The 25,240-nt window shown below is 41.9% G+C and overlaps 1 long non-coding RNA gene across 3 annotated transcripts in view; it reads right to left on the bottom strand.

Annotated features, from left to right (window-relative positions):
* Window positions 1-25,240, bottom strand: part of LOC110069772 (uncharacterized) — a 108,204-nt gene that overhangs the window by 43,022 nt on the left and 39,942 nt on the right. The window contains exons 2-3 of one of the 3 annotated variants that reach the window (XR_013543028.1): window positions 24,138-24,216; window positions 22,726-23,674 (exon numbers count right to left, since the gene is read on the bottom strand). The exons of 1 other annotated variant lie outside the window; for it this stretch is intronic. This is a non-coding gene — a long non-coding RNA (uncharacterized LOC110069772). Of the gene's footprint in view, window positions 1-22,725; window positions 23,675-24,137; window positions 24,217-25,240 lie in introns of those variants that run through there. One more of the 3 variants, XR_013543027.1, reaches the window with a different exon arrangement.

The following is a 25,240-nucleotide window of genomic DNA, read 5'->3' as shown; positions in this document are numbered from 1 at the left end:
AGTGCTTGCTATGGTAACTAGAGATGGGCACGAATCAGAAAAATGGTGAATCATTTTAATGTGTTATTCATCAAGGTTGATGAATCACAAATTACAAATTTATATTTTTTTTCTGATGAATCAATTTGTCAGTTCATTTTTTTTTACTTTAAAACCCTATAAAATGCCCCCACAATGATCTAGAAATACCAACAACTCAGAGAAATGTCCCCTGACTCTTCTCTACAAGACCTGCAAGTTTGATGAATCCAAGCTATACACCCACAAGGAGTCCCCACCCACCCAGGAAAGTTTCCCTCAGGCACCTAGAGACACCAAAATCATAAAGAAGCTTCTACTAACTCCCCTCTACAATTTTGCCACATATAATGAAGATTGGGTTTCAGACTTCCACATTATAAATTGGGTCCCCCCCAGGACCTGCTTAACAGCTGGCTTAGGGAAAACCAATCTTCACCAAACCTGGAGAAATTGTAGAGGGGAGTTAGTAAAAACTTCTCTGTGATTTTGGTGTCTCTAGGAGCCTGGAGGGGCTCTCTTTGTGGGTGCCTTGGGGTCCATTTTATAGCCGAACAAACTGATGAATCAATTGGAATTGTTTTTCTCTTAAGTTATGAAGGCAACAGAGCCTTCATGGATTGCTGCCTTGTCGTGGCGAAGGGGCTTGAGTAACTCAGAGAAGCTATGGGCTATGCCGTGCAGGGACACCCAAGACGGACAGGACATAGTGGAGAGTTCCGACTAAACGCAATCCACCTGGAGTAGGAAATGGCAACGCCACTCCAGTATCTTTGCCAAGAACGCCCCATGATCAGAAACAAAAGGCTAAAAGATATGACGCTGGAAGATGGGCCCCTCAGGTCGGAAGGCGTCCAACATGCTACTGAGGAAGAGTGGAGGACAAGTACAAGTAGCTCCAGAGCTAATGAAGTGGTTGGGCCAAAGCCGAAAGGACGCTCAGCTGTGGACGTGCCTGGAAGTGAAAGGAAAATCCAATGCTGCAAAGAAAAATACTGCATAGGAACCTGGAATGTAAGATCTATGAACGTTGGGAAGCTGGAGGTGGTCAAACAGGAGATGGCAAGAATAAACATCGACATCCTGGGCATCAGTGAACTAAAATGGACAGGAATGGGCGAATTCAGCTCAGATGATTATCATATCTACTATTGTGGGCAAGAATCCCGTAGAAGGAATGGAGTAGCCCTCATAGTCAACAAAAGAGTGGGAAAAGCTGTAATGGGATACAATCTCAAAAATGATAGAATGATGTCAATACGAATCCAAGGCAGACCATTCAACATCACAATAATACAAGTTTATGCACCAACCAGCATTGCTGAGGAGACTGAAATTGAACAATTCTATGAAGATTTACAACACCTTCTAGAACTGACACCAAAGAAAGATGTTCTTCTCATTCTAGGGGACTGGAATGCTAAAGTAGGGAGCCAAGAGATAAAAGGAACAACAGGGAAGTTTGGCCTTGGAGTTCAGAACGAAGCAGGACAAAGGCTAATAGGGTTTTGTCAAGAGAATAAGCTGGTCATCACAAACACTCTTTTCCAACAACACAAGAGGCGACTCTATACATGGAAATCACCAGATGGGCAATATCGAAATCAGATTGATTATATTCTCTGCAGCCAAAGATGGAGAAGCTCTATACAGTCAGCAAAAACAAGACCTGGAGCTGACTGCGGTTCTGATCATCAGCTTCTCATAGCAAAATTCAAGCTTAGACTGAAGAGATTAGGAAAAACCACTGGGCCACTCAGGTATAATCTAAACCAAATCCCTTATGAATACACAGTGGAAGTAAAGAACAGATTTAAGGAACTAGATTTGGTGGACAGAGTGCCTGAAGAACTTTGGATAGAGGCTCGTAACATTGTCCAGGAGGCAGCAATGAAAACCATCCCAAAGAAAAGGAAATGCAAGAAAGCAAAGTGGCTGTCCAACGAGGCCTTAGAAATAGCAGAGAGGAGAAGGGAAGCAAAATGCAAGGGAGATAGGGAAAGTTACAGAAACTTGAATGCAGACTTCCAAAGAATAGCAAGGAGAGACAAGAGTGCCTTCTTAAATGAACAATGCAAAGAAATAGAGGAAGATAACAGAAAAGGAAAGACCAGAGATCTGTTCAGGAAAATTGGAGATATTAGAGGAACATTTTGCGCAAAGATGAACATGATAAAAGACAAAAATGGAAGGGACCTAACAGAAGCAGAAGACGTCAAGAAGAGGTGGCAAGAATACACAGAGGAATTATATCAGAAAGATTTGGATATCCCGGACAACCCAGACAATGTAGTTGCTGACCTTGAGCCAGACATCCTGGAGAGCGAAGTCAAGTGGGCCTTAGAAAGCCTGGCTAACAACAAGGCCAGTGGAGGTGATGGCATTCCAGTTGAACTATTTAAAATCTTGAAAGATGATGCTGTTAAGGTGCTACATTCAATATGCCAGCAAGTTTGGAAAACTCAACAGTGGCCAGAGGATTGGAAAAGATCAGTCTACATCCCAATCCCAAAGAAAGGCAGTGCCAAAGAATGCTCCAACTACCGTACAATTGCACTCATTTCGCACGCTAGCAAGGTTATGCTCAAAATCCTACAAGGTAGGCTTCAGCAGTATGTGGACCGAGAACTCCCAGAAGTACAAGCTGGATTCCGAAGAGGCAGAGGAACTCGAGACCAAATTGCTAACTTGCGCTGGATTATGGAGAAAGCCAGAGAGTTCCAGAAAAATATCTACTTCTGCTTCATTGACTATGCAAAAGCCTTTGACTGTGTGGACCACAGCAAACTATGGCAAGTTCTTAAAGAAATGGGAGTGCCTGACCACTTTATCTGTCTCCTGAGAAACCTATATGTGGGACAGGAAGCAACAGTTAGAACTGGTCATGGAACAACTGAGTGGTTCAAAATTGGGAAAGGAGTACGGCAAGGCTGTATATTGTCCCCCAGCTTATTTAACTTGTATGCAGAATACATCATGCGGAAGGCTGGACTGGAGGAATCCCAAACTGGAATTAAGATTGCCGGAAGAAATATCAACAACCTCCGATATGCAGATGATACCACTCTGATGGCAGAAAGTGAGGAGGAATTAAAGAACCTTGTAATGAGAGTGAAAGAGGAGAGTGCAAAAAACGGTCTGAAACTCAACATCAAAAAAACTAAGATCATGGCCACTGGTCCCATCACCTCCTGGGAAATAGAAGGGGAAGATATGGAGGCAGTGACAGATTTTACTTTCTTGGGCTCCATGATCACTGCAGATGGAGACAGCAGCCCTGAAATTAAAAGGCGCCTTCTTCTTGGGAGGAAAGCGATGACAAATCTTGACAGCATCTTGAAAAGCAGAGACATCACCTTGCCAACAAAAGTCCGAATAGTCAAAGCTATGGTTTTTCCTGTCGTGATGTATGGAAGTGAGAGCTGGACCATAAAGAAAGCAGACCGCCGAAGAATTGATGCCTTTGAATTGTGGTGCTGGAGGAGGCTCTTGAGAATCCCCTGGACTGCAAGGAGAACAAACCTATCAGTTCTAAAGGAAATCAACCCTGAATGCTCACTTGAAGGACAGATCCTGAAGCTGAGGCTCCAGTACTTTGGCCATCTCATGAGAAGAAAAGACTCCCTGGAAAAGACCCTGATGTTGGGAAAGTGTGATGGCAAGAGGAGAAGGGGACGACCGAGGATGAGATGGCTAGACAGTGTCTGCGAAGCAACCAACATGAATTTGACACAACTCCGGGAGGCAGTAGAAGACAGGAGGGCCTGGCGTGCTCTGGTCCATGGGGTCACGAAGAGTCGGACACGACTAAACGACTAAACACTAAGTTATGATAGTGTCTCTGACTTCTAAAATTGATTAGTTCTTGCTTCATATTCCAATACGTAGTGAGGAAATGAATTTAGGTTTAATCTGAGATTGATCTTTATATGTTTTAGCTTTATTTGCTATTTTATATTACTATGGAAGCTCATACCTTAGTAAAGCCTACTGAGGTGGCACTTAGAATAAAGATTCTGGGTACCCTCCATTAATTGCCCAGTCTAGAGCTAACAAAATGGAGATGGCATATCCTGGGCAAAGTCTCATTGTGAAACATAAAACTGTCACATTGTGAATAGATGGTTGTTGTGGGTTTTTCGGGCTCTTTGGCCGTGTTCTTTGGTAAATAGGGACCACTTCGGTGCGAAGGTAACAGCGTTCCGTGTCTAAGTCGCACTGGCCATGTGACCACGGAAGATTGTCTTCGGACAAATGCTGGCTCTATGGCTTGGAAATGGGGATGAGCACCGCCCCCTAGAGTCGAACACGACTGGACAAAAATTGTCAAGGGGAACCTTTACCTTTTATATATCAATTATCTTTAAGCAATAACCTCGAGGCAAAATCCGGAGCCGGAGTCCCGTAGACAGTTCGTGTTGTTCTGCCAACTCCTGCGACGTCGCTGGAACCAGTTGTATTGGCTCTTGCCTCTCCATTGGACTATTTCAGTGACGTGGAGAGGGGGGATTTTCTGCTTGGGTAACAGCCTATCCTCCATATTATTCTACCCAGGCTTCGTGCTCTGGAGAGGACACTCCAGCTTTGCATACAGTGTCGAAATAACACAGGAACTAGCAGTTACTGGTTATACGTTTTGCTCGATTGGCACAGAGCATGATGCCAGGGACTACTTCTGATGGTCAGAGAGCCGAAAAACAGATCAATAACCATGCACCACGCAACAATCAAAAGAAAACATCTGCCCTAAAGTTGGGAACCTGGAATGTTCGGACAATGACCCCTGGCTTTTCTGACAACCTGCAGGAAATAGACGACGTGCGCAAGACAGCTGTTATCGACATTGAACTGAGTAGACTGCGGATGGACATTGTTGCCCTGCAAGAGACGAGATTGCCAGACATGGGATCTGTCAAAGAAAAAAACTTCTCATTCTTCTGGCAGGGAAAACCATTGAACCAGACCAGGGAATATGGTGTTGGCTTTGCGGTCAGAAATACTCTGCTGAGATCCATTGTTCCACCTACTGTGGGGAGTGAAAGAATCCTGTCTCTGCAGCTCCACTCATCAGCGGGACTGGTCACCCTCATCAGTGCATATGCACCAACACTGTCATCCACAACAGAAGTCAAAGACAAATTCTATGACGATTTGGCAGCTACTATCAAAAACGTCCCTGAGAGAGAGCCGCTGTTCATTCTCGGAGACTTTAATGCTAGAGTCGGTGCTGATCACAACTCTTGGCCCACCTGTCTAGGCCGTTTTGGCATTGGGAAGATGAATGAAAATGGCCAACGTTTGCTGGAGTTTTGCTGTTATTATGGTCTTTGTGTCACCAACACATTCTTTAATACAAAGCCTCAACACAAAGTTTCCTGGAGACATCCAAGATCGAAGCATTGGCATCAGCTTGATTTGATCCTCACTAGACGTTCTAGCTTATCTACTGTTACGATCACACGCAGTTACCAGAGTGCTGATTGTGACACTGATCATTCCCTGGTGTGTAGCAGAATAAAACTGCAAACAAAGAGATTGTATCACACTAAAAAGGAAGGAAAACCACGTATAGATATCAACAAGATTCGCAATCAAAGAAAAGTGGAGGAATTTGCCCAAGCGCTTCAGGAAACCCTTCCAGGCCCGGCTGATGCGAATGCACCTGAACGATGGGAACACTTCAAGAACGCTGTTTATAACACTGCCTTGTCCACATTTGGCAAGAAGACCAAAAAGACGGCTGACTGGTTCGAAGCCCATTCAGAGGAGCTGATTCCAGCCATCGAGGATAAGAGGAGAGCTCTAGCAGCATACAAAGCCTGTCCTAGTGAGTACAACTTGCAGGCTCTTCGAGCTGCTCGTAGCCAAGTCCAACAGACTGCCAGGAGATGTTCCAATGATTATTGGCTTCAGCTCTGCTCTCAGATACAGATAGCAGCGGACACAGGTAACATCAAGGGAATGTATGATGGTATCAAGCAGGCTTTAGGTCCAATACAGAAGAAATCTGCTCCCTTGAAGTCTACTACAGGCGTGATCATCCAGGATCGAGCACAGCAGATGGAACGCTGGGTACAGCACTACTCTGAGCTATATTCTAAAGAGAATGTAGTAACGGAAGAGGCACTAAATAACATTGAGTGCCTGCCTCTCTTGGAAGAGCTGGACAGTGAACCAACTTTAGCAGAAATAAAAGCAGCCTTGGATTCCCTTGCCTCTGGCAAGGCACCTGGAAAGGACAACATCCCCGTTGAAGTTTTGAAGTGTTGTAAAGAGATCATCACCACTGAGCTGTATGAACTCTTTTCTCTTTGCTGGAGAGAAGGTGGAGTACCACAGGACATGAAGGACGCAAACATTGTCACATTGTATAAGAACAAAGGCGACAGGGGCAACTGCAATAACTACCGTGGTATCTCTCTTCTCAGCGTTGTAGGGAAGCTGCTGGCCCGTGTTGTGCTGAAGAGACTTCAGGTGCTTGCAGACAGAGTGTATCCAGAATCACAGTGTGGTTTTCGAGCTAACAGATCCACCACTGACATGGTATTCTCCCTCCGACAGCTGCAGGAGAAATGCAGGGAACAACAACAGCCACTCTTTGTGGCCTTCATAGATCTCACAAAGGCCTTTGACTTGGTTAGCAGGGACGGACTTTTTAAAATACTTCCCAAGATTGGATGTCCACCTCAACTCCTTAATATCATCAGGTCCTTTCATGAGGAAATGAAGGGCACTGTAGTTTTTGATGGCTCAACATCAGATCCCTTTGACATCCGAAGCGGAGTAAAACAAGGCTGTGTCCTTGCGCCAACCCTGTTTGGGATCTTCTTTGCTGTCATGCTGAAGCAGGCCTTTGGAACTGCAACAGAAGGTGTCTATCTCCGGACTAGATCAGATGGAAAGCTTTTTAATCTCACTAGATTGAGAGCGAAGACCAAAGTCCAAATGAAATGTATGCGGGACTTCCTCTTTGCTGATGATGCAGCCATTGTTGCCCACTCTGCTGAAGACCTCCAACAACTCATAAATCATTTTAGCAAGGCCTGCCAAGACTTTGGACTAACTATCAGCCTGAAGAAAACACAAGTCATGTGCCAGGGCGTGGACTCACCTCCCTCTATTACTATCTCCATGCAAGAACTGGAGGTTGTTCATGAATTTGTGTACCTTGGCTCAACAATCTCTGACACTCTCTCCCTAGATGTCGAGCTGGATAAACGCATTGGGAAAGCAGCTACCATGTTCTCTAGACTCACAAAGAGAGTATGGCTTAACAAGAAGTTGACAGCATACACCAAAATCCAGGTCTATAGAGCCTGTGTCCTGAGCACACTCCTATACTGCAGTGAGTCCTGGACCCTTTGTGCACGGCAGGAGAGGAAGCTGAACACCTTCCATATGCGTTGTCTCCGACGCATTTTTGGTATCACCTGGCAGGACAAAGTTCCAAATAGAGTAGTCCTAGAACGAGCTGGAATTTTCAGCATGTATACAATATTGAAACAGCGCCGTCTACGTTGGCTTGGGCACGTCGTGAGAATGGCTGATGGTCGGATTCCAAAAGATCTCCTGTATGGAGAATTAGTGCAGGGAAGCCGCCCCCGAGGGAGACCACAGCTGCGTTACAAGGACATCTGCAAGCGGGATCTGAAGGCCTTAGGAATGGACCTCAACAGATGGGAAACCTTGACGTCTGATCGTTCAGCCTGGAGGCAGGCGGTGCATCATGGCCTCTCCCAATTTGAAGAGACACTTGTACAGCAGACCGAGGCAAAGAGGCAGTCCCGAAACAAGCAAAACCAGGGAGCTGGACAGGGGACAAATTGGATTTGTCTCCAGTGTCGAAGGGATTGTCACTCTCGAATTGGCCTTCTCAGCCACACAAGACACTGTTCCAAGACCTCCATACAGAGCACGATACCATAGTCTCTTGAGACTGAAGGATGCCTACTATCTTTAAGCAACAGAGCCTTTTTGGAAAAGATAGCATTAGCCATGGTGGCTATAGGATTCTGGGAGTCATAGTCCAAGAGAGACTAAACTCATTGAAATTGTCTGATTAATCTTAGTTTCCAAGTTTCATCCTAAGTGGAAAACTCTGTTTATAGCTTCAGAAAAAGCTAGTAATTGAAACCAGTGTAAAGTCACAATATAAGACCTTGGATTGTTCCTTGCTGAAATTAATTTCTATGTTTTGACAGTATGGGAAACTATGGTTGATTAGAGCCTGGCTGGTTGGACTGCTGAATGCTGTTCATGAATAGAAAGATGGAGCTGTGCAGGAGGAGACAAAAGGCTTCAGAAAACACTGCACTCATTCTTCAGATATGGACTCTTCAGGGACGTTGACAAGTCTTTGGGTTTGAGTCCCGAGTCCAGGTCTTTGGTACCAGGTACCAAGTCTGAGTCTTTGGTATCAAGTCCCAAGTCCCAACCCTAAGTCCCTATTAAAAATAAGCTCTTTACCCAGAAAAAAAGGGAGGGTGGGTTAGTTCTGAGCCACGGGTTGAGTGTGAGTCATTAAAAAGTAACCCTGAGTCAAGTCCAAGTTAAGTCACCAGTGCGACTTATGCCCGACTTGACAGCGAGTCCTGTGACTTGAGTCCTCATCCCTGGGATTCTTATGCAGTGAAAACAAGGTGTGTGTGTGTGTGTGTGTGTGTGTGTGTGTGTGTGTGTGTGTGTGTGTGTGTGTGTGTGTAGTGTGTGTGTGTGTGTGTGTGTGTGTGTGTGTGTGTGTGTACACATACATAGACACACACAGAGACAGACAGACAGACAGATAGATAGATAGATAGAGAGAGAGAGAGAGAGAGAGAGAGAAAGAGAGAGAGAGAGAGAGAAACAAGAGGTATCAAAGAACTCAGGAGAACCACAATGTTTGGACAAGTGTGTGTGTTGTAAGCCGCCTAGATTGGTCACAATTGACTAGATAGGCGGGGTATAAATGAAATAAATAAAATAAATAAAATAAATAAAATAAATAAGTCCACCCCCCCAAAAAAATCCAAATATCCAAAAGAATTAGGGGGAGGAGCAAAGCAGTACATCAAGGACTAAGCTTACTTCGTGACTGTAGTGGAACCCCCACGGCACGCCTGTCCATCACTGGAAGCTCAAGGGGAAGAGCCAATGAGAAGATAGGAGGGGCAGAACCAGGAGGGGAGTTGAAGAGACAGACAGTTAGGAGACAGTTGGGGATGTGGAATAGCAGTTAGGGTTTAGGAGAGAGAAGAGGAGATTGATTGATTGATTGATTGATTGATTGATTGATTGATTGATTGATTGATTGATTGATTGATTGATTGATTGATTGATTCAACTTATATGCCACCCACTCTACCCAAAGGTCTCCGGGCGGCTCACAATTGTAAAACAATTAAAATACAATAAAAGATAAAACAATAAAAATACAAAATACAGTCTAAAAATTGCCATCAGGAATTGAACTGAGAGAGTTAGGAGAGTGATTTGAGAAGGTTAATATATATTGAACCAGGAGGAATGAAATTATAAGTACTATAAGATAGATATTGATTAAAAGTATATAGTAGTTCGGAATAAAAGTACTTGCAACCCAATACATAATCAAATCCTTGTTAATACCTGATACAGTTCACACGTGATTTACCTTTATGATTTACTTGACAATAAAAGAATATTTGTTAATTAAACCTCTGATTCCTAAGTTCAATAAACCTTAGCTTTTTCAGCACACATGTATAACATACATAATTGGTATTAGGAGGATAACACCAGGTGGCAGCTAGAAGAGAAAAGGACATGAGCCTGTGTGAGGGACAAATAAATGGGGCAACAAGGTCAAGCGCCACAGTGACCAATAAGTTCAGAATGGTGGTGAGACTGAGAAGGTGTGACTTGACCAGCTGGGTGGCTGGAGCCATTTTAAATTACTTGGTCTCCTATAGGTAAGTGAGACACCACCCAATGTTTCATAAAAGCCCGAGGCCCTGATGGTGGTCATTGTAGCAGATTAATCCTGGATATTTTGCTATAGGTATTTTTGCAGTTGCAATGGTACAGTTCTAATGTGAAAGAATAATATAAATAGTTTAGAGTGTTCTTAGCCTGATTTATTTTTGCTTCATAATTCACTTACACTTATCAAGGATCACAGGAGGAATAAGATGACACTAATAATTTCCAAGGGTTTTTTTAGAATAAATCAGGTCACTGTAACCCCTAATCAAAATTAACTGTGGTTGTTTTATCCGAGTTCAAAATGGAATATATACTGTCTCAAGGATGGGCACTTGTGGCCCTTTAGATATTCTTGCACTGCAACTCCCATCATCCATCATGGCTAGGCTGGCTAGGACCAATGGGAGTTGCAGTCCAGGAGCAGCTGGGCCAGGAACAGCTATGTTACAAGTTACCCATCCCTGCATTACAATATAACATTCTAATGTGTCAAATATTTTTTTTTTAAAAAAAAGGGATTTGAACTTGCCAGCATCAACCTTGTTAATCTGCATTCAAATCATTTTTGAGCAATTTGCCCCATCTTTAATGATCGCCTTACTTGAATAAGACTAATGACAAGAACTACAGATATGTGGTGCGAGAATGAATTATGGATGGATTATTTCATTGGCATTAAAACATTAGTCTTTATTCAACAGCAGTAAAAGCATCGATGTATCATGATGAGCAGTTTCTTTTGAGTGATTATAATTTCATAAATCTCATGTGATAGCCTATTACATTTCTTGCAAAAAAAGAGAGTAAAAAGCAAAAGGGATTTGTATTACGCCATCTTGTCAGTTTTACATTGATACTCACCAGTAGCCTGCTGGTGGTCCCAACTAAGAGTAGATTCACTGGATTAATTGTTAAAAGGCAGATCAATGCCAATGGTTCTACTGAAGTTGGGACTAGCAATAGGATATGAACACATTCATTTAAAGGATGCTATTGCATTTTTCTGTGAGAAATGTTATCAAATAGTTGAATAGAAGAGTACAGTGGTGCCTCGCATAATGATTTTAAATGGTTCCAAAAAAAAAAACGTAATGTGAAACATTGTTATGCGAAACACCATTTTCCATAGGAATGCATTGGAAACTGGTTAATCCGTTCCAATAGGCACAGATTGCCGTCCTTAAGCAAAAAAACCCATAGGAAACATCGTTAAATGATACAATGTTTCCTCCATTGGAATGTATTGAAGCCGACTCAATACATTTCAATGGCTTTGCGAAGTCAATTTTTGCAAAATTAAGTGTGTCATAAAAGGGTCAAAAATGGTTTTAAATGCTTGGATTAGCTTCTGCACCCTCTAAAACGGATGCAAAAGTTAATTTGGCTTTGATCTGACTTTTCGTTAATTTATGGTGAATTTTTTCCCCCCAACTTTTGACAGCTGTCAAAATCTGAAGCTCCATTGTTTCCTATGGGGGAAGAAAAAAATCACAATAAATTAACGAAGACTCAGCAACTGTTCTAAATGCTTGGATTCGTTAGAGGACCCCCTAAGTCGTGTGCAAACCTGATTTGGCTTTGATCTGAACTTTCGTTAATTTATGGTGAATTGTTTTCTCCCCCATAGGAAAGCATGGAGCTGTCAGACCCCCTAAGTCGTGTGCAAACCTGATATGGCTTTGATCTGAACTTTCGTTAATTTATGGTGAATTGTTTCCTCCCCCATAGGAAAGCATGGAGCTGTCAGATTTTGACAGGTCCATAGGTTCCTATGGGCCGAAAAAAAAATTCACCATAAATTAACGAAAAGTCAGATCAAAGCCAAATCAGGTTTGCACATGACTTAGGGGGTCCTCTAACGAATCCAAGCATTTAGAACCATTTTTGACCCTTCTAAGACACTTTTTAAATTGAAAAAAGAAACATTGTTAAGTGAAGCAGGGGACCTAAAATCGCATTCGTTATGCAAAGTATGGTCCCAAACTTCGCTAAGCGAAAATCGCCCATAGGAAACATCGTTATATGGTGCGTATTATTTTCTAAAAAACACATCGTTATGTGAATTCATCGCTAAACAAGGCAATCGTTAAGCGAGGCACCACTGTACTGTATATTTTTGAATGAAGAACTGTGATATGCATGTTGATCTATCATGCTCTAAATGTATGGTTGTCCCCATTCTACATCTAGGACATGATACAGTGACCCTTCACACTCATTCACATGGACGTTTCAGAGTGGTGCTGTCTAACATGATGGTAGCATTTGTTTGGCTACATGAACCATAGGTGGAGTGACCATGAATAAGTAATGGGGTGCAAATTTTGGTGCATACAGAAGGTCAAGGTAAATTCCTGGTATTTCTTTTGAGAAGAGTAGCATAGCTGATGATGTGGAAGATGTCTTCCAGAGACAGTCAGAATTCTATGACTAATGAAATGCTATCGTGTGGGGAGCAAGAAGTAGACTCTCTCTTTTTCAGTGGCTCTTTTTAGTTAAAATGTATATTCTCATTTACCAGCTAAGTTCACTGTTACAGTAGTGATTGGGTTAATTAGTAAAGTATTGATTGTGCCGTTTGTTCCTGAAACATTTTGATGTGCTGATATGTTTTGCTATTTGTTGCTTCCTTGTCACTGAACAGCTTTGAGCACCATCTCGTAGGCAACAGTGACTTACAAGTTGAATGATGCTGCTGCTGATAATTCACCACATTGTGTAGTGGGTGCTACCACAGAGAAGAAAATCAGCAGACAAATAGTTCAGACACTGTGAAGATGATAGATGATCAAAGTAAAGGCCTGGGATAATGGCCTGAAAATTCTGAAATAGCCTTTTTCTTCCCATTTCTCAGGGGAACTTTATACTATATAGGAAAATATACTCAATGATTACTTGTTGGGAAATACTTCGTTTTCAAGTGGCCCTTCATTGCACTAGGACATGGATTCTACCAGTGAAATCTCTAGCTCAACACCCCTATGCATATTAACCCAAAAAAATCAATCAATCAAATGAATAAAATATAAATCCATCTGTCAGATTGTAACAGGAATTGGGGGACATGGTTTTTGCTATGTGTTCACTAATGGCAAGCAACCATATTGGCAGAGGTTCAGTCAGGAGGATATAATATTTCAGAAAGACTAGAAATTTAAATACAGCTCACTCACAAGTGCATCAACGCTACAGGATCACTGACTAGCTTCCTAGTTCCATTGCCTTCCACAGAAATAAGGAAAAAACAATTTAAACATCACAGGTGCCCCTGAAAGTCATTTCCCCCGGTTAGTATTGTCTTCATGTTATGAGGCACATTTATTTTTCTTTATGGAAATCTTTTCATGTCCCCCCCCCCAAAAAAAAGCAATGGCTGAAATCCTATTGATGTGAGTGATGCTGCGTAAGACTTATGGCATAATCAATCATGGCAGTTGTTCAGAAATAAAGTCCTCCTAGCAACAGAGATATTCCCATATTAAAGATGTCTCCCTTTTGTTCCATGCCCCCCAACAGCTTCCTGACAACGAAAGGGATTCCACAGAGGTCCCAAGACTTTTGAGGCAGAAATCAGAAATCTTTGTGCCATTTGGAGCAAGGTCAGAAGTGGATCATCATCATCACAACTCATGATGATTTGGAAAAAGTGTCTGTCCTACTTATTTTACAGCATTGCTGTGATTTCACTTTGCATTGCAATGATCACATTTGCTGTTTGCGAGCAGTGCTCCAATTGACAGTGCTGCAGCTTAAACTGAGAACAACCCATGTGTCAGTGGACGGATTGCAAAATAAAATAATATTAATATATAAAAAAACATGCAAGCCGACTAAGCAAATAAGACCTACAAATGAAAAAGCAGATTAGAAGTGACATTTTCACTATGAGCCTTGCCTTTGGCTATGAAAGATAAGGGTTAGATGGAAGAAGAGAAACAGAAGAACCCGTACATGGAGATGAAAGAGGGAAAAACATGCTATATATTATGGGAAGAGTAGAGGGGGGAACAGAGCGAATTAGTTGGCGAGATTGTTAGACTGCCTGCAGAGGGAGAGGAGAAAGAAAGTAATCAGAGGGCAAAAAAATATTGCTTAGATGATCAAAAGATAGATTTTAAAAATAGGGAGTGATTAAAATGAGGCGGAGACTATTAGAATAGAGAGGTGATAATTAGAATAGGCTTTTCATTTTCCCCTGTTAATTCGCATACCAGTGCTATTCTCATTTGCAAGTTTATGAATTTCTGGACTTTTAACCCAGATTTCACACAGCCTATTTGCTGGCATTTCAGCTAGAAGTCATCTCGAAAGCTCCTCAGTCACAAGAATTCTACGTCTGCTGTATCTTATTACTTTTATGTTTTTGAAGAGGTTCCACTTTTTCATCTTTTTAGGTTCATGGCATTATTGAGTTAGACATACTGCACAGAAGTGCATTTATCTAAATAATGAAAGAATGTATTGCTGCTGACAGTGAAATTAGTATCCTTTTATTGTAGCTGGGCAAGCTATCATAGTAGTCTACACAGATTTTCATCTACAAAGCCATACAGATTTTTTTTTCCTCTTCACTATGGCTTGGAATGCCATTCAAAAATATATTTTTCTTCTTCCTAGGCAATGTTACTCTGTCTCTTTGTATTGGCACGATCGTGCTTCCTAGAGACATGTATTTCCTTTTTATTTGGGTTTTAGAGGGGCTGCACTTCCCCCTCCTTTAACTGGTGTCTTTGGCTTGTCATAAGTGTTTGCAATATTGTCCCTGCCTGGTTGATACCTTTTTAAACAAACAAACAAACAAACAAATATAGTGGTCCAAGATTTTTTCCATGTGGCAGACAACAAATGGCTCCCCATACTTCATTCAAGTCAAGAATACAGTCCCTTAAAAGAGCCACATAATTTTGGAATGGGGTGGCAAGAAAGTCACACGCATGCCTTCCCATTCCTGCCAATAAAAATAAAGTCAGTATGGGCAATAAGGAATGAAACCATTAAGAATTTGCTATCATCATTCTAATCCACAAGTTCATCACTTAAATCAGCCATTCTCTCCCATTTTTGGGCCACAGCCATGACCAAAATATGAAATAAAAAGGTGAAGGTAAAGGTTCCCCTTGGTAATTTTAGTCAGTCATGTCCGGCTCTAGGGGACAGTGCTCATCCCCGTTTCCAAGCCGTAGAGGCAGCGTTTGTCCAAAGACAGTTTCCGTTGTCACGTGGCCAGTGCGGCTATACACGGAACACTGTTTATCTTCCCACTGAGGTGGTACCTATTTATCTACTCACATTTACATGCTTTCGAACTGCTAGGTTGGCGAGGAGCTGGGACAAAGCGACGGGAGCTCACTCCATCACATGGATTTGATCTTACGACTGCTGGTCTTCTGACCCTGCAGCACACAAAGGCTTCTGCGGTTTAGCCCACAGCGCCATCACGTCCCTTAAAATATGAAATAACTATAGACTGAATCAGGATTGTATATTTCGCATAACGAACCTTATACAATGGTGTGTGAAGAATTGTTTCCTGTCTATGGAAGCATATGCAGTGTGAGCCATGTGTGGCCTACAATGTTTTTGTCAATGGTGCAGTGGGGGGGGAGGTGTCATGGACACTCCACCTCAAGTCCCTTGAGAAGAAAATTCACAATAAGTAAATAAATAAATAACAGAAGAAGTGCTGTTCCTCAAAACCAACTGTGAAACAGCTCCCACTGGAGGGTTTGAAGGAGGAAGAGGGAAAATGGATGCACAGTCAGTTCTTATTCAATCTTGGAAGGGTTGGTGTAGCCCTAAATGAATCCAGAGGACTCAGAATTCCCCCCAATACCTTCAGAATTCTCCTAGCCTTCCTTTGCTCTTAAGATATGGTAGTAACCTCTTAGGAATACAAAGTCATCCAAATGGCACAACATGGAGATGAAGGGAATAAGTGCTATGCAAACTAGATTTACCCCTGGATGCAGTCCCTCTTACATTACCGGGGAGGGGGGGGAGTGGAAGTGGCAGATTACTTATTGATGTTGGCAACACTTACTGGTGTTCTACCCTTTTAAAGAGACATGTAGTTTGATTCTGGGGATAGTTGAGAGTCCTGCAAAAATATTTATGTTCCTGCAGAGTCTCTTGTATCACTTGCATTAGGTATGGTAATTAGCAAGCTGCTTGACTGCTGCGTACAACTAATAGCAAAACAGTACAGTTAGAAAAAGAAATATAATTACTGCCTCTGTTTGGAAGGTTATACAAAGTTTGATCAGCTTCTGGGTAAAAGGGGAAAGAAAGCCCCTCCTTTTCAAGCTCCTTGAATTCTGAATATTTCATCTTTCTACTGGGCAAAATGAAGAGACTACATTTTAATGATCTTGAAAACCCTTTGATTTTTCTTTCCCCAATTTTCAAGATGACTGAGAAATCTCCATTTTAGAAACTATTCACCTCTGATGGGGGCTAGGGAGAAAGAAGGTGGAAGGTGTTGCACTGATTCCTAATATATATATACAAATGTCTCCCCATACTTCATTCAAGTCAAGAATACAGTCCCTTAAAAGAGCCACATCATTTTGGAATGGGTGGCAAGAAAGTCACAAGCATGCCTTCTGAGATATATATATATCTCAGAAGGCATGCTTGTGACTTTCTTGCCACCCATTCCAAAATGATGTGTTCCAAAATGATATGAATTAAAAATGCAATTGTCCAAGTGGGTGATTTTCTCTCCCCCACCCAGACATGTTGTACTGATTTCTAATATCTATCTATCTATCTATCTATCTATCTATCTATCTATCTATCTATCTATCTATCTATCTATCTATCTATCTATCTATCTATCTATCTATCTATCTATCTATCTATCTATTAGAAATCAGTACAGCATGTCCGGGTGGGGGAGAGAAAATCACCCTCTTGGACAACTGCATTTTTAATTCATCTTGCACACTTGCATGCTCTTTTAATTAAAAGATTAACTTGATGAGACATTTTCCTTTCATTGTGTATTTCCATGGCCATTTATATTCTATATTTGTATTCAGAATAAGACAAATGATTGTTTTGCCACATATGCAGACTTCTCATGATGGGAGAATTCTGGCAGCTTTGCAAATTTTAATGCATTTATTGAACACAGTGATTATATAGTGTCTTCTAAAAATTACATTGAAATAGCTTGCAACATTTCACAAACATTTTCCCATTAGAACAATTAGCAATCAAGGATGGCTGAGATCAGTAACAGTCCCATTGCTAAACTGTGAGAGCAAAGGGGGTGATAAAACTGTTTTTAAACATGACTGTTTTTTTAATTCTTTGCTAACATAAAACTATGTGACCCTCACTAGCTTGATCAGGAAGATAATTCCTTAGATCAGACCCAAAAATAGAATATGTTTGTTGATGACACTGGTGCTATTAGGGGTGGGGAGAGGAGATAAGATGATGGCTCACATTCAGGCTATTATATATTAGTGTACCAGCAATCAGCCCTAGAAGTTACCAAAGTGTGATCTGGTGAAGAGCAATCTTTAAATACCAAACATGAAAATAAGCTGCGCTTTGGATGTAGGAAAGACAAAAGCAGGAACACTGCTGGATTACAGATTATGCCTACCTGGACAGGCATAGAATTGAGCTGTACGTTTGTTTTCTAGAATGTCCAAATTAGAGATCTCCAAATGTATACAGGATGTAAAGAAATCTCACCGCTGGCATAATTTTCAGCAAGACTAATCTCAATATGGTGAGACAGTATCTTTTTTATTTATTTATTTATTTATTATTTATTTATTGTCATTGTAAGTATATACACAGTATACCCATACAATGAAATTCACAGACACCCAGAGACAAGACACCTGCACACACATAAAATTCCCCATACACTCCCCACCCACTAAAAGTCCCCACTAAAAATACAAACATCTACACCACAGGCCAAGTAACACAGTCCAACTAACTATTCACTACTGGTGGCCTTTAAGCTCATTATTAAGTGCAATTATATCTCTGGGATAAAAACTATTCAGAAAATGTGTGGTCTGAGTCTTAATTGTTCTATATCTTCTGCCAGACGGCAATAGTTCAAAAAAGTTATAAGCAGGATGGGAAGAGTCTGTCAGGATTCATCAATCTCAAGGATTTGTCAGCCTCTGTGAGACATCTCTACTGCTAAGGTGTGAAACTGTATTTTACATCCACCCACCACCCACTGCAGTTCCTGTAATTTGCACAAATGTTCCTGTGGGCAAAACTCATGGTTGTGTCTGCCTCCACTCTGTCAAGCTAGGTGAACAACTTGGGCACAGTATCAGAAAAAATCTTACCTGGAAATCCAATTTAATGTTCCAGCTGCTGGGCAGGGTCAATGCAAACTTTCCTTTCTGTACCACAGAGAAAGAGCTCTCTAGTGGAGAATTCAAAGTCCCTCACCAAACAACACATCATAACATTCCATAGAGGACAACCATAGCAATTAGAGTGGCATCAAACTGCTGTAACTCTGTAGTGTAGACACATTCTAAGTGGCAATCTGAAACAATTCATTGCTACAGTACTTTTTCTTTCTTCGGATGCCATTCAGAGTTCATTCTTCTAGATTATTTGCATATGGACATGTTTTTTCCTAGTCTCTTTACAAGAAGAAAATGTTTCACTGTGCATTCATTTGTGAAGTTAACTGTCCTGAATAAGATTCTTCCCATGCACATGAGCTTCATGTGATATTGGTCTCACCGAATTTGTATATTTTGGACCATTCCACCTTTCCCCCCTTCTATTCCTGCTTTAATTCTGAGGTAACGGCCAGAATAGAATATGGATGTTTATATTCTGGGGACAACGAAGGTTTCTTTTCACTTTGTGTCCTTGATTCTTGCCTCTGCTCTACTAATGATGGTGGACAACAGCACACAACAGCTGGAGAAACTGACAGAGGACGTGGCATTAAGTTGCTATTATAAATGACAAGCATCAGCTCACCACCTATTATAGTTTTTTTTAATAACAGGTTTTTTTTCTCAGATCCAAATGATGCCTCCCCCGAAAAAACGTTGAGGAGTAAGCAGCTACAGTTCCTCATCTGTGATGTCAACACAGGCTTCCATGTCTCTGCGTTGTGTGTATTCCAAAAATCCAAGGTAATCAGGGTAATCAAAGGTCCATGTTACTAAGGTTTCATTTGCCACTGAGCAATCTACCTCTCTTGCTAATCATCACAATCTACCTCTTCTTGTGGCAGTATAAAAGCAACTATGTGACACCAAATCAATATTAGGATAGGAAATCTAGACCATGATGGATCACACTCAAGTCTTCTAGGGTTTTCAAGGTCTCAAATACTCAGCATAGTTTGGCTGATACAACACAGGTGGCAGGGGACATGGCCTCTTCAGCCACACCCACTCTGGCTTGAGTGGCCCCCTCCTCATAAGCATAGTAAGAATTTGAACTTGGATCTGCAGCCGAGCTACATCAGCTCCTCTTATAAGAGTAGAAGTCCCTAACCGTGCCTCTTTCACATTACTATGAATGCTTTGATTCTGCATGTGGAAAATGAATGCACAACCTAACATTTTTTGTAAAGGGAAAAAATCCTGCCTTTTTTTTGTGAAACAAATAACGAACATAGTAACAACAGTGCTACTCTTAATATTTCAGAGTCACTATCCTGGTTTTTGAGACATTAATGGCCAAGCCCTACAGAGACTCCTCAATTAACAGTACTGTTTCCTGCTGGGAAGGAGGAATAACAGCCGTACATTACTGTTCTATAGATCAGGTCTCACGTGAACTGAATTCTTGTGGTGTTGCTGGCCCCAAGTGGCAAAAACCATATGTGAAAGCAAAACCAATACTGAAACCAAAATCTGCAAAATGAGGTTTTTGTGTCCCTTGAGATGTTCGCAGGAGATTTGTCTGGGAAGCTGATCAGTGCAAAACCTTTGATTGCCACCTGCAGCAAAGCAGCAGGTGCAGGCAGCCCAGGGTTTTGCCAGAAACATGGATGTTGGCCTCCTGTACTGAGCACCAAACCCCACCTGCAACAGCATTATATTTCGGGAAACCTGTTGTGCCCTCTTGCTGTTGCTGGGAATCTTCTGACTAATATGTAATTTGATGTGCTGGAATTGGATCTTACTGATTTCAGCTGCAAGTAGGCAGGTTTGTTCTTCAAGGAATCCCATGCTCTGGGTGAGGGCTTTGAAAATGAAAGTTCCTATAGGAAATCCCTGAATAGTAGTTTAAATGTTCTCGTGTGCTGTCAAGCCAGAACTGACTTATAGATCCCAATGAGTTTCCACAGGGAAGCTGGGGGATTAAACCTGGGTCTCCTGAGTCCTAGTCCATTACTCTGTCCACTATACCACATTGGGTATAGTTTAAATATTTTTCCCTTTTTAGAAGAGCAATTGATATACACAGAAATGAATTTGCCTGTACCAGGAGGTGTTCTTTTCTAAAGTCTCAATGAGATTTGACATTCTATTCCCATCTCTCTGATCCATGATCCATGTCTGTGCCCCCCTTCTCTATGCATGTCATCATTCCCAATTCGGTAGAAAACCTCCTGTACAGGAGAATTTCTATGACATATCATATTTTTTCTGCAACCTGTGTTCGATTTTATGGGTTTCAAGTTTGAACGTGCTTATGGGTTTAAATGTAGGTTGCAGAGAAAATGTGAAATGTCATAGAAATCTTTCCCTTATGATGAGATTCTTCTCTTCAGAAAGTTGTCTGAAGGGTGATTAAAAAAAAAGTGTGCTGCTTATACACTACTCCTATTTTATATTATGTGCCATCAAGTCAGAATAGATTTATATCAACCCTAGCAGGATTTTCAAAGTATGATATTTAAAGAATGGTTTTAACAGTTCCAGTCCCACCCCCTTCTACCAGTGAGCTCCCATAGCTGAGCCAGGATTGAAACTCAGGCCTCTTAAGTCCTGGTCCATAACTGTTGGATAGCTCAGTGGTTTAAGTATCTGGCTGCAGAGCTAGAGGTTAGGAGATTGATTTCGTACTGTGTCTCCTTAATAGAAGCTGGACTCAGTGATCCATAGGATCCCTTCCAGTGCTGCAGTTTGTTTATTTATTTATTTATTTATTTATTTATTTATTTATTTATTTATTTATTTATTTATTTATTTATTTTATATGCTGCCCACACTACCCAAAGGTCTCTGGGCGGCTTACAGCATTTAAAATACAATAAAGATATGTACAATTAAAATACAATTAAAATATATATAAAATTGCCATCAGACCCACAGTTAATATTATTTCAGTTAAAAGCCTTCTGGAACAGGAAGGTTTTGACCTGGCGCCGAAATGTCATCAGTGTCGGCGCCAGATGAATCTCAGTCGGGAGGGCATTCCATAGTCTGGGGGCAGCTGCCGAAAAGGCCCTTTGTCTGCAAGCCATCCCTCTTACCTCCTTGAGGGATAGCTCTTTCAAAAGGGCCCCCTGGCTAGATCTTAACTGCCGGGTAGGCTCATATGGAAGGAGGCGGTCCTTCAGGTATCCAGGGCCCAAGCCGTTTAGGGCTTTATATGTCAAAACAAGCACTTTGAATTGGGCCCGGGCAGCAACTGGTAGCCAATGTAACTTGTACAGAATCGGCTTGATATGTTCCCTGGCGGCCACACCACTCACCAGCCGCGCCGCTCGATTCTGAACCAGTTGCAGTCGCCGGACCGTCTTCAAAGGCAGCCCCACGTAAAGCGCATTGCAGTAATCTATACGGGATGTTACCAGTGCATGTGTAACTGTCATGAGACTCCGCTCGTCCAGGTAGGGCCGTAGCTGGTATAGTTTCCGCAGCTGGAGGAAGGCGCCCCTGGCCACCGAGTCCACCTGGGCTTCCAGTGTTAGACTGGGGTCCAGGAGCACCCCCAAGCTGCGGACCCTGTCCCTTAGGGGGAGTGTAACCCCATTCAGGGCAGGGAGATGGCCCTCCAGCCTGTCTGGCGAAGCACCCACTAACAGCACTTCCGTCTTGTCTGGATTGAGTTTCAATTTATTGACCCTCATCCAGTTCATTATCAGGTCCAGACACGAGTTCAGGACAGAAACCGCCTCACCTGGATTGGTGGAAAACGAGAGGTAGAGCTGAGTGTCATCAGCATATTGCTGACTCCTCAGCCCAAACCTCCTGATGACCTCTCCCAGCGGTTTCTTGTAGGTGTTAAACAGCATGGGGGACAGTATCGAGCCCTGAGGAACCCCATGACATGAATGCCATGGGGCAGAGCAACTGTCCCCCAGCACCACCCTCTGGACACGGTCAGCCAGGAAGGAGCGGAACCACCGTAAAACAGTGCCCCCAACTCCCAACCCAGCCAGCCTATCCAGAAGGACACCATGGTCGATGGTGTCGAAAGCCGCTGAGAGGTCCAGGAGTATCAACAGGGTCACACTCTGAGCTCTAAGACTCTGTCTGCTACACCAGTGGGTCCCAAGTTTTTTGACACCAAGGACTGGTTTAGTTGAAGACCATTCTCCCAAGGACCGAGGGGTGGCAGCGGGTGTCTGTACATGTGTGTGTGCAGGGGTATGTATGTGTGTGTGCATCCGTGCATGCATGCAGGGTGGTCATGTGAGAGTGTGCGTATGTGTGTGAGGCAGGTGGGCATCCGTGGATGCATGCAGGAGGCGGGCATCTGTGTGCGTGTTTGGGAGTGGGTGGGTACGGGGCATATGTGCATGTGGGAGGCATGCAGGCATCTGTGCATGCGTGCAGGGGGCATGCAGGAATGTGGATGGGTGTCTGTGTGTGCATGTGTGTGTGAGTGCAGGGGAGCACATGTGTGAATGCATGTGTGCATGTGGGAGGCAGGCAGACGTTTGTGTATGTGTGTGTGTGCATGTGTGTATGTGTGCACGCACACACATGCAGGAGTGTGATTGTGCATATGTGTGGGTCAGCAGAATTGCATGCATGTGCATGTGCCTACATGCATATGTGCATTTTCCTTTGTCCCTCGAAAATATGTCTCAGCAGCCTGGTCCTTCCAAGGTCACAGACCGGGACCAGTCTGCAGCCCAGGGGTTGGGGACCCCTGTGCTACCCCCACACTGAGTATTATATCTCTGTCAGCATATGAAAAAAACAGTGAGACAAATTCTGTTATTATCAGTCTCTGACCAGCAAGAGTTGTAGAAGGGGTAGCCATGTTAGTTTGTTCAAGCATTATAGGGGGAAAAAAATAAAAAGTAAAAAAAGGGAAAAATGTGGTGCCACCTTAAAGACTAACTTTTTTTTCAATGTGAGCTTTCGTGTTACAAGTCCACTTTATGTCTGATGAAGTGGAGTTGTCCATGAAAGCTTACATAAAAAAAGTTAGTCTTTAAGGTGTCACCACATTTTTGTCTTTTATTATTTTTTCCACCTATAATGACCAGGAAGAGTAATCTTGGGTTAATTGCAATCTCTATTTCCAAATTCCTTCTTCTGGCTATTATGAAGTTTATTTATTTTCACATTTAACATATTTATATGTATTTTTTCCTGCCAAATCATTCAAGGCAGTGTAAAATGTTAAAATAATCAAATATAAAGTTTTTGTATAAAATAAATCAAGCATTTGTTCTAAAGGGGAAAAAGAACTAAACAAAAAACAGACATTCTCTCATCCTCCTCATCAAATATCACTTCAGGAACTGATGATGGGATGATGGGGTGGTGCAGCCTGCAGAATCCAAGGTAACCTGCCACAGAGATTTTAAAAATGCAGTTAATTACAATAGAAATGCACTGTTAAATAGATTATCACCTTAAAAACAAACACTAAATTAATAGTAAAAACAGCAAGAACAAAAAGAACAACAAACCCCAGTAAAAGGAGCCAAAGACACATCTAAATAAAAATTCCTGAGCCGGCTGTTGGGCAGAGCCAGAGTATTATGGTGAAAGGTGAGATTAAAATGTCCCATAGATACTATGACAGAAGCACAGGGTCACATAGCTGTACCTTGCCATAGGATCTAGGATCTGAAACTTCTAATTGAGGCCACAAGAAATGGAACATACATCCATTCAAATAGAGTTTCATTTTAGTTTGTTGACTGCTACAGTGACTAATTGCAGTAATGATGAAGAGCAAGTCTATTCATCGCCCATTTGAAGTGAAGGACTGAAATGCCTCGTGAATAAACAGAGCCATCTTCTCACCTGCTACTTCCGTTGTAAACCAGAGGCCACTTTTAACAGTCTGAATGGCGCTTCTGCATTTAGCTGCTTTTCTTTCATGCTGGGTACAGTCAAAAGGCGATGATTAAAATTTAAGAGACAATTAAATTTTCAATTCTTCTCTGTGTTCTCTTTAAAAATTACAATATTCATGCTGCTTCTGAAGTGCCATTTGAAAATACAGCAGTGAGCTGGAACAAATTTTCATTTGGATCAAATGGACCAGATTAATTTGGACCATACTGAACAGACCCAACCAAAGGTTAAAAAAGTTAAGGTCATGGTGACACAGTACAGCTTCTCATTCATAGCTTAACAGCAGAGTATAAAGGTCAATTATAGAACTATATCCAGTGTTAAGCACATGGCTGAGGTCTTTGCTAATTTACTGTGACTTCTAAGTAGGAAATGAGTTAATAGCATGAACTAAATCAACCTTTTCCAAGTTTCACCTCTTCTTATCATGCACTTCTGGAGTTTTGAGCTGATCATCCATTTCTGAAATTGGACTGCTGGCATAGCTAATACAGCTGTCTTTTTGTTAAAATAAAAGCAGAATTCGTATCTGCATAGTTTGTTAGAAATATGCATTCCTGGCACTTCATATGCCCAGAATGTCTTTGCAAAAACTGCAGTATGCTTCCTGTAAATAGATTTAATGTTGTACTTCACACGTACAGGACAAATACAGGCACACACCTACACACACAGTATATGCATTTAAACAGCAATAATAGGTATGCACGTATTGCATGTATACTTAAACAGGAGGGAGTGGAAATCTCATGTTTTAACTGACTATTTTTTTCCTACCCTTAAATCTTCTTGTGCAGTCTGATACATGTTCTATACAAGCTCATTGGTGAAAGCAATTGTAAACATGACTATAATACTATTGGCATGCACTATGAAGGTAAATGCATTTTACTGGTATTACACAGTATTCAGTTGTATAAATAAAAATTTATAAATGGAAGTAGTAGTGGTAATCGTGCTAAACAGGACTAAAATTGTCTTGGAATTCCTGATACAGGTTTCTAGGATTGCATATGTGACCAGCGAAGAAAAATATAAGAGGTAGGCTA

The sequence above is a fragment of the Pogona vitticeps genome, chromosome 1 (assembly GCF_051106095.1).
Source record: "Pogona vitticeps strain Pit_001003342236 chromosome 1, PviZW2.1, whole genome shotgun sequence".
Lineage (NCBI taxonomy): Eukaryota > Metazoa > Chordata > Lepidosauria > Squamata > Agamidae > Pogona > Pogona vitticeps.
This window is presented reverse-complemented; position numbering and strand designations above follow the sequence as displayed.